The sequence below is a fragment of the Schistocerca nitens genome, chromosome 8 (assembly GCF_023898315.1).
Source record: "Schistocerca nitens isolate TAMUIC-IGC-003100 chromosome 8, iqSchNite1.1, whole genome shotgun sequence".
NCBI lineage: Eukaryota > Metazoa > Arthropoda > Insecta > Orthoptera > Acrididae > Schistocerca > Schistocerca nitens.
The window spans coordinates 54,346,848-54,357,158 of record NC_064621.1 but is presented as its reverse complement, the minus strand read 5'-3'; positions in this window follow the sequence as shown (position 1 = coordinate 54,357,158).

Below are 10,311 nucleotides of genomic sequence, written 5' to 3'. Positions count from 1 at the left end.
CGTGGGGGCAGTAAAGTACCATATAAGGTTAAATGTACATGTTAAATGGGAATCAGAGGTTAATCAGGTTTCCATCAATTTCACTGCCGTTAATGCGCTGTACTTTTAAGAGAAACTGTCTCAACAAGCTGTCACCCATGTACGAACTTTTACATTTAACGTATATTGTCCCATTGACAATTCTTTGCTGAGTCCACGGTTTCACCGATATCCTCTGAGCTTCTGCAACATTATTGTTTGTACATGCTATTATGCGGAAGACTCACTATATTTAAACGACAGAAAACATGGTTCTTCTCTCGGTAGTGCTCTAAAATGATTACCCACTAAATATATAACTAGGTTTTCACGTTGTCTACAATCAGAATCTACATTTGCAACCGTCAGAACGATATTCAAGGCTGCAGGATCAATCTCGATGAAGAATCGTTCGTAAGAAAGGAAAAAAATGACAAATGTATTACGGAAGACGCCAAGCGGCAGCGAATACTGGCAAATCAACATTGCTCCCCGCACCGAGTGGCAGCGAATGACGTAACTACTTGCTCGTACGTAATTTCGTACCAGTCACCTGTATCGTAAGCTACCCTAGCGGCGACGCTTTCTGACCGCGTTGGACTCGTGGTTCAGTGCTCTTACTACGAGTCCACCTTCTTGCAGCATTTCTGACTCAGTGAGCCTACATACCAAGGGCACCCAGGGACCCTTTCAAACGTGTTTCGAACGACTTACACTTGGGTCATACAGGAAATCGGAAATAAGGTATTACTGATAGCTTTATTACGCATCGTAAAACGGGATAGTTAAATTCTTGCCTTTTTCAGCATCCGATCGACTGAAATGTGACTGTCCTAGATTTACTTCATTTTGCATAAGTAAGCCATGAAATCATATCTAATAATCAAGCATTAATGTTTATCCTTCACATTCCTTCAGTGATGAACTTTCATACAAATATTTGTCACTATGAGTAATGTTAATTGACTGGAATACTCATCTCATGTTTGGTTGTCCTCCACGTAGAATTCAATGTGTAAACCAGTCTTCGCACTCAGAGTAATCATAATTTATGGGATCCGACTTTTCTAAAAACTAAAACGACTATACATCTTCCTGGTATTAATTGTCCACTTCCAGCAGTCATAACAAGCAAAGCCTCTCCCTCCTCCTCTGCATCTCGAGCGTATATTTTTTTAACAATCAAGTAAACAGGAAAGCAGTTATTGAAATTACACTTTACTGGACTTACAATCGAAAAAGTTAATTACAGAATTAATGCTGCAGTAGTTTTCCGTGAAGCAAATCAACCAAATTTATACATAGTCGTTGTAACTATGAATTTCATAATTTACTGAGCAAAATAACGCTTTATACGAGTATTTGATCCAATAATGCTAAATATGAAATATTGATTTTCTTCTTAAATATAAATTGGTTATATTCCTGACACATTGTTTGATATCCTCTTAAAGCTGTTTCTTAATGAAGAGAGCAGATTTCATCACAATTCGAAAATATATCTATTCACAATACAATTTCTAATGTTGTAATTGGCAGGTTAAAGACATAAGTTGGAGGACAACCAAATTAACACATAATGATGATTATCTTTGATTTCTTAATGTTCCATACAAAAAGTATTTTGTGTTGGATCTAATAAAGGCAAACACATAATGTTCATTTTCTTGTAAATTAAAATTCGGATTTTGTAGCTGACATTTTCTTAACTTCAAAATATGTTGCTTGGTATGATCTTAAAGTTGTTCATTTTTTTTATGAAATACACAGGTTTTAGCAAAACACGAAAATGTGCTGTTCGTTTACAATTCGTTTCCAGAAATTACTTTTGAAATACTGCTCCGTTACTTTATTCAGGTACACAAAGCTTTACCAGTGTTACTAACATTGCTTTCTGACAAATAGCTTCTGGTAATACACGTAAGTCAAATACACGGATGCGTGAGACATATGGTATCAGCTTATGCACTAATATGTGGTGGTGTAAAATTCAGATGATATGCTCGATTGGCCCCATTACACTTCCCCTCCCTGCAACAATTCTTGTATACACATAAGCATGAGGTGCTGCCAGCATGCAATGGAACAGCAAAAAGAAACCGACGTATACATATACGCAATAATGAGAAGACTTATAACAAAAAATTTTGACAATTTGTTATGTTCTTACAGGAGTTAAAGATGTCAATAACACTTAGGCATTTCTGAAATTCTATGCAACCAACTGTGATACAAAGAGATTGTATTGGTAGGAAAATATAAGTATTACTAAACATCATTACTTAACCATGAATGGAAACCGGGAAAAATAGTCTTTTCATAAAGAATGTAAGTTTTGCTGAAAATAGGTACAATATCTGTTCCAGATTTGTCCTTTATGTAATTAATAGTAGCAGTGTAAGTGTCAGCATGGTAACTGAAATTCTTTGGATTTTATTTCCAAAAGAATTAACAGTGTTCAGAAGAAACCATCACAGTTCTAGCGTAAAATGATATCGATTCTCACATTCATCATCGCCTGTGTCGCTGCATTATGAGTTAGAGAAGTGGGTAGCCGAAGTATGTTATCTTATTCCCTAGTGTCACGAATTCTCAGTGAGTTTTGTAGATCTGACAGTTCATGAGCATCTCAGTCCGAATTGTGTGTCAGATCGTCCTTCATTGATATTTGGTTTGCAATAGCACTAGTCATAATTAACCAACATTTTTGTTTTCTTTTGAGTCAGGTCAAAGACAAAATGATACGTACAGGAAGCACTCAAGGCTCGTGAGTTACATAATTATATGGTACCGTAAATCTATTTAAAATTTATGAACATTTTGATGTTGTAATTTGTTGCGATTTCTTCTTTCATCCATATTTTCTCTCTGATGATATAGTAGAAGCATTGCACTATAGGTGATTTTGCTTTCACTTTTATGCTTATTTGCGACTAGAAGAATATTTATGTAACGTACTGCCTGTTGTAATGTACAATTTCAATTAATATCGACACCTTAATCTCTAGACATAAATAACTGAATTTCTTCCCCTTATCTTATTTTGATGACAACATTAACAGCTTTTGTCAATAGGGTCTGCAGCATGAAACATTTTACAAAAAGTCTATTCCAGTAGCTGGAGCGAAATATTTATTTGCTTATATGTAGACACTTCTGCACTACAAGCTTGCCTGGTTTGTCTTACAACGTCATTTTCAAGTGCACCTGTGGGTGTCCTGAATATTGAATCTTATTTTCATTTTACTTCTGATCAAGAATGCATCTCTGTAGATTACATTTATACATATACCTGTATCTACGTGGAGGGTTAGATCATATGACATTCAGGCTTTCTGTTGTGAAATATTGTTATTAGAACCACACAGCTGTTATAATATGAAATGTTTTGTGATATTGCTACACTTGACAGAATTCATAGATGCTATATGTTTACTGAAGTTTTACGTTTGGTTGTGGGGGGGGGGAGCGCATTTGCAAAGATACTACATACCTAATTGTTTTGTGGATGTGTTATCTGTGAGTTCATATGTTTGTCTTTTCTCATGGATGAAAATTTCTATAAAATTTTCTAAGTAGGCCTTGTCTTTCAGGTTAGTTTGTTCACTGAGTAAATCAGACATGAATTTTTTCATATTAGTGTCAACCTGGAGTTCTTCTAAAATATTTGTAGTACAAGCTACAGATATTTTTTTTAAATTTGTGCAGTGTTTTCAATGTGTTCTACTTTCTGATCTTCATTTTAAGATCGAGGCTATATGTTTGGCAACTTCATCTAAACATAAAACTGATTTCTTGAACGTATGAAAGGCGTAAATAAGATTCATCACTATGATACCCACAGCTGCACTTGAAAATGACATTGTAAGCCGAAACAGGCAATTTTCCTTTGTGCAGACATATCAGTCGGCCGATGTGGCCTAGCGGTTCTAGGCGCTTCAGTCGGTAACATCGCGATCACTATGGTCGCAGGTTCGAGTCCTACCTTGGGCATGGATGTGTGCGATTTCCTTAGGTTAGTTAGGTTTAAGTAGTTCTAAGTTCTAGGGGACTAATGACCTCAGATGTAAAGTCCCATAATTCTCAGAGCCATATGAACCATTTTGCAGACATGTCTATATACAAACAAATAAATGTTACATTGCAGTTACTGGAATTGGCTTCTCGTAAAACGTCGTCTTTTGGTGTTCATATGCAGGCCCTACTAACGAAAAACATATATGACCCTAAAATGTGTTGCAAACATGGTAATTATCATAGAATAACACTATATCGAGGCATACTGTAGAAAATACTCTCATATCATAAATACTGATGACAAGGCATTTACAAAGGATGTTTACATTCAACGGGTAGTCAGCAGTAGTTGAGTGAAAAAAATAAAAATTTTTGGTGACAAATTAGCTCATTTCTACTGTCAAGTACTAATGCAAAATAAAGTATATGATATGTATGCACTGCTGTGGGTTATATCACTGCATTTGTATCTTTTAACATGTAATATTGAAAGATATCAATTCATTTCTTTATTAAATATATTTTCACATCAAACTTTATTGTTTCTTTATGTATCTCGTAAATATAGCTGTTTACAGTTTGTATTTCATCAATGTAATATTTCACCTTTCCTCTTCAGTATATGTATCTTAACATTATGGATCGTTTTACAAATTATATCTCAATATACTTGTTTGAACCACAAATATGAAAATATATTAAATAGATTTCTGATCACCCTATCACACTACTTTTCCTCATTAGTCTTTCATGTGATTAATAGATTTTACATAATTGAAAATTTCATATATTGTAGTGTTTTTCTTCTTTACACATGACTAAATCTGAACTAAAAATAGTACTTTAAACAATGTGTCTATGCACTGGTAACAGTTCTGGTGTTAGAGTACCTTCCTATTACATTCTTTTTCGCTATCTACATGCTGTGTGATTCATTCTGTATTATATGTCTTGTAAAAGAGAGAGTGTGTATTTCACTTCATTTATGTCAAATGAAATTCTCACTTAGTAGCTGTTAGATATCACAAGCTGCTAACAAGGATAATCACTAATATGTTTTATGTAACAGTTTTACTATCATCGATCAGAAAAGTGGTAAAACTGATTCATTGTATACAGTACAAAGTATAATTTCTCTGTATTTTCTATCTCATTACCCCTCACGATAACAAGGAAATGGTACACTTTATTCCCACTTCTAGAAAATAGTGTAATTTAGATGGTTACTTTGCGTTTTAAAATTTTGAAGAAACATATTTATTGTTTTAATGATTTCTTCTACTAGTCTCCTTATATGTTTAAATTTTTTTCAGTTAAACTGAACCCAAAAATTTGAGTCATTGTAGCAGATGTCAGTTTCGCCTAGGAACATCATATTCAATATTTCCAGGTTCAGGGCCTTACATCAATATCTCTTTAAAAACTATGTTGACTGTAGAAGTCAACAACAATGACAAAAATTTCCATGTTTTAAAATTTTTGTGTTGGCCATGTAGTAAGTAATATCCGTTACTGAAAGTTGCCTGATATTGCTAAGAGGTCGCCAGAAGTTATTTTTGTCTTCTGGAAGCTACCACATATCAGCAGCTCTTTGAAAAGTATGTTGATAATGAAATTCAACAGCATTTAAGGATATTTTTTTCTAATTTCATTCTCGATGGATATAAAGTACCCCATCCACCCTTGGTAATCTTGGTAATTGTGTAACAAAAAGTGCCTTGGTATTGCTAGGATTAACTAGTTTTCTAAAGCCTACTACTGTACTTGTAAAGAAAAATTGGAACATTGCTGTCTGCTGAGACAGATAGAGTCTATAGGGCGTTTGAAGTTAATAGCTAAATACGTAAGACACATAGAAATCAAAATCCATGAATTATCCATTTCAAAAAATCAGATAAGATCTCACACTATATATGGCATGGTATTTGTCATCATATGAAGTCTGTTTGTTGTATGAACATTGTTGCAATTATAGCACAAAATTAATCATTTCAGTGAAATCATATGATATGGTCGCTCATAAAACTGTACAGATATTTTATTCTATATTGTAAGTGAAGCTGATAATAAAATAGGTTTCAGATCATCAATGAATGCTCAGTGTCGTATATTCCACCACTTATCTAACCTAGAGATATTATTTAGTGATTACAGTTAGTGGTAACTTTGATAAGTGGACAGAATTAAGGGAAGACATGCCATTTGAATACAAAAATCAAAAAAGAATGCTACATAGCTCGGAGACCTAGAACTTACTGCGAATTTGACACACAAAGATTGTGTGTCCTCATTAGGAACATACAGTCTAATATGAAGAAAACAATATAATTGAATATACAAAATATCCAAAAGAAATATAATGGTACAAGATTCTTACAACATGTCAATTCACTTCCAGTTATTTGTGTCAGCTCTTCGTTTATATGGTTTTAGTTCAACTACATTTTGTAGGGCAAACAGTTTTCCAGGTTTGTGATATACCATTCTGTACATGTCTGGAAACAAATTTCCTTGAGTTCTGAATGGCCAATACAACATTGTGAAAAGAAAGTTGCTATGCTCCATATAGCGGAGATGCTGAGACGCAGACAGGTACAACAAAAAGAGTATCGCTCATACAGCTTTTGGCCAGTAAGGCCTTCGTGAGAATTAGACAAACACACACATGCACACACACACAAACGCAACTCACACACACATGACTACAGTCTGAGGAAACTGAGGCCACACACACAATTGTTGCATTCCATCCTGGATTTTCCATTGTTTGAATGGCGAATTCTTTTGTTCTCCAATACAGATTTTTCATGGGTCTTGACTAACGCTGGATCATCAATTTTGAATTAGGCTACTTTCAGTTTCCTGTCTCCTGTTTGTCTTCTGATGCTCCCCTGTTCTTCCATCACTTTCCTACTTCCTCTCTTTCTTTTGGACTCAGTTATGCATGCTATGAATTTAGTCAGTTAACTTACTTAATTAGATGGTTTCCTATCGTAACGATTTTCATATAGGAAAAGTCTAGTAGAAGTGTGCCACAGACCATTAAGGACATCCTCAGAACTATCAACATGTTCTATCCATGATTCTCGTTGCAGTAAGTTCTAAAAAAAATGCTTATCTTCCGCATATGTTCTGCAGGGATGCTTGGTGAGTGTTATGGTGATATTAGTATGTTAATAATGTTTTCTTTGAAGATTTGGATGTAAACTGCATACGATTACCAGACCAAATGCCTTTGGATTTACACACCTTTGTAAAATAATATATAATGATCTTCATAATAATATTTTTACTGGAAGCCTTTTTGAATGGATATAATCTAATAAATTTAGAATACAGGCCAATCATTACAAATATATGGCAAAATCCCCTCTTTGACATCAGTAAAGCTCCATATATATATGCACTGGGATCAGCTCTAGCTGTTCTTTTGGTGACATGAATTTTAATGAATCCACTGCATGTGTGATTGGCTTGTTTTCACACTGTGGTACCTGTAGTGGGTTGCTTGTTGTTTTCTCACTCTTCTTGTGATGCTATAAAATTAAACATTATCCTGGATTTTCTGACTGCATTTTTGTGTTCCACATTATCCGAAACTTTCATGAACGTATTTTATTAATATTTCAATACATTGTTCTGTGCAACACAGTTTCCAGATATCACTGACAACACTTGTCACCCTGAATAATATTCTCTTATATACATTGTAGTACTGTCCCATGTTTTCATACCACTTCTCCCCAAATAACTTCTCACTAACTTCCAGTATGTGTCATGGTTTCAGTTCCTTCGAAAATCGTTACAAAATTTTCTTATCTCTTGCTCATCTTTCATCCGTTTAAATCCATTATCTTAAACTCACTATCGCAGTCAACAATGCTATCTTCACATTCGTCTCCCACCGATAGCCTTATCACTGCATCTGGAAACAGGCTGCCCATCCCTCTGATTTATTTGATGAGATAGCTACACCACTGAAGCCAATGAGCCCATCTAGCTATTCTTATACAGTGCAGTTAGCACTCCTGTATGCATATCAAAGCTTTATTGTCAGTGTGTGCTACAACCACATGTCCTAATAAGTAACTTTTAAATTTTTTGCATGCCTTCTAAATAGAAAATATTTCTGTCTCTGGGATAGTATATGATTTTTCATGTCTCTGCTGTGTTCTAAGCTATTGACCTGTGTTCTGTTTATTAACAACTTGTGTTATATCTATTAACAACTTTTTCTTGCAAAAGATATGCCCCAATACCACAATCACTACTGTCAGGTGTAATACAATATGGTACAGTCAAGCAAAGTTTGTACAAAATTCTGCAGTCACATAACATCGTTCTTGATATTCTCAGACAGCTCTGACAAACTTCATTACAAACCCACACTGTATTCTTCTTAAGCAGATTCCTTAAGCAAGGTGCATGCGGAGCCTATGTACTGATAAATTTCCTGTAATGTGCTCAAACACCATAGAATGACTTTAGTTTTGTGTTTGGAATAGGAAACTATACGGTAGCTTCAAGTCTTTCGTCACCATATAAAATCCCTTGATCCGAAATGCTGTGTCACAAAAGTTGGAGGTGTTTCATTGCAATTTTATAAATACAATAACATGCCTCCCTGTCTTAATGTCTTATAAATTATTCTTAACCATCGTTCAGTATTGGCATTTTTTCTCCATCTTCATAATCAACAACACTGATACTGTAAGTAACTGTAGTATCATTTGTAACTGCAGTATGGCTTTGGATTACCCTCTCCATTACCGATTAATCTACCTAATCCATATTGATGGAAGTTCCTATCTGAAATAATTTCCTCCTCATTATCCATGTCTTCACACGGATTATACAACTTTGTGACCGTTTCGTCATCTAATTATACCTCTTTGACACACTCTTCTGTTGCTTAAATTATAGTCTTGGAGAATATCATCAAAATGAATTCTATTTATCTGATGTTCCCTCCAATTATTCTGATTAAGTAGCTTCCTCACATTTCTCTAATTAAATGACCCTGACCTTTTCGTCCCATTATGTCTCACTCTGTTGTGATTAATCTCGTTTTGGTTCCAATTTCTCACCGCAGACTGACAAGCTCCCAAAGGTATATCGTTCAGTTTAATGGTCTATTTTCTTCGGTCATTGAATTTTGATTGACTTGTTGACTATAATTTTCTTCACATGTCCTAGCTCTACTTTCAAATTCCCTGTTCTCATACCTGCTTCTACTATAATAATTGAAGTTAATTCTGTTTCCTCCTCCATGGTTTTCATTACTACAATTGCCATTTTAACTTCGCCCATGGTTTCCTCTATCAAAGTTTTGATTCCTCCCCCATGTGGTGGACTCCTAAATTTATTTTGATTACAATTTTGTCTCTCATTTCTTTCGAATGCTCTGTCTACCCTATCAACATATTTTAAGAAGTGATCTGTGGACTCATCTAACCCTTATATCAGTCTCTGCTGAACTCTCTTTGCTAATCTTTTTAATTCGTTTGTGCTAATTCATCAAAAGAGATATCCAAATTAATCAGTGTCTTTGAATTGTTTTTCACAGAAAATTTTCATTTGCACATTGGTCCTTTCAGGAAAGCGGTCTTAATCCTGGCTTGTCCTGACTCGGACCAAAGTTATTCAAAAATCTTTTCTCAGAATCATTATATGACACACTTGGACTGATATTCTGATTTTCCCACGAAAATGCCTCCACAGCCGAGAACTCTTTGCGTATTGTACTTTAAATGTATTTGTCATTTCAAATAAAAATTTATCGCCGCAGTGCTGTAAAGAGTCTGTCTGATGTAACTTTGCATATCCTAGGAAACTTTTGCATGCTAGACCTAATGCCACCAAGCTACTGGAAAAACCTTTCTGAGTTACAAGTTTTAGTACTCTATAAATTTTCTGTTTGTATCTAGTACATTATTTTTACAAGAGGCACACGTGGTGTTGTAAAAATGGCATACGTGGTGTTGTAAAAATGGCATACGTGGTGTTGCACATTTTTTTGGTTCGTGATAGCAGAAATTTTCTGATCAATGTTACCTTAGTGCGAACCTACTCCTCCTTCTGAAGGTCACCTATTCTAATCAGTCCCTACTTTCTAATTTGAGTTTTCTTGCTTTGAGAACCCATCCGAACTCTCAGAATTTTCTGTGTTTGTAATTTTTTGTGACACATCTGATTCTATGTTTTCATTTCTACTTTCTACTATTTCCACACGAACACTGAGCATCCCTGGCCGGTCTAAGCAGTAGCTATCAGTAC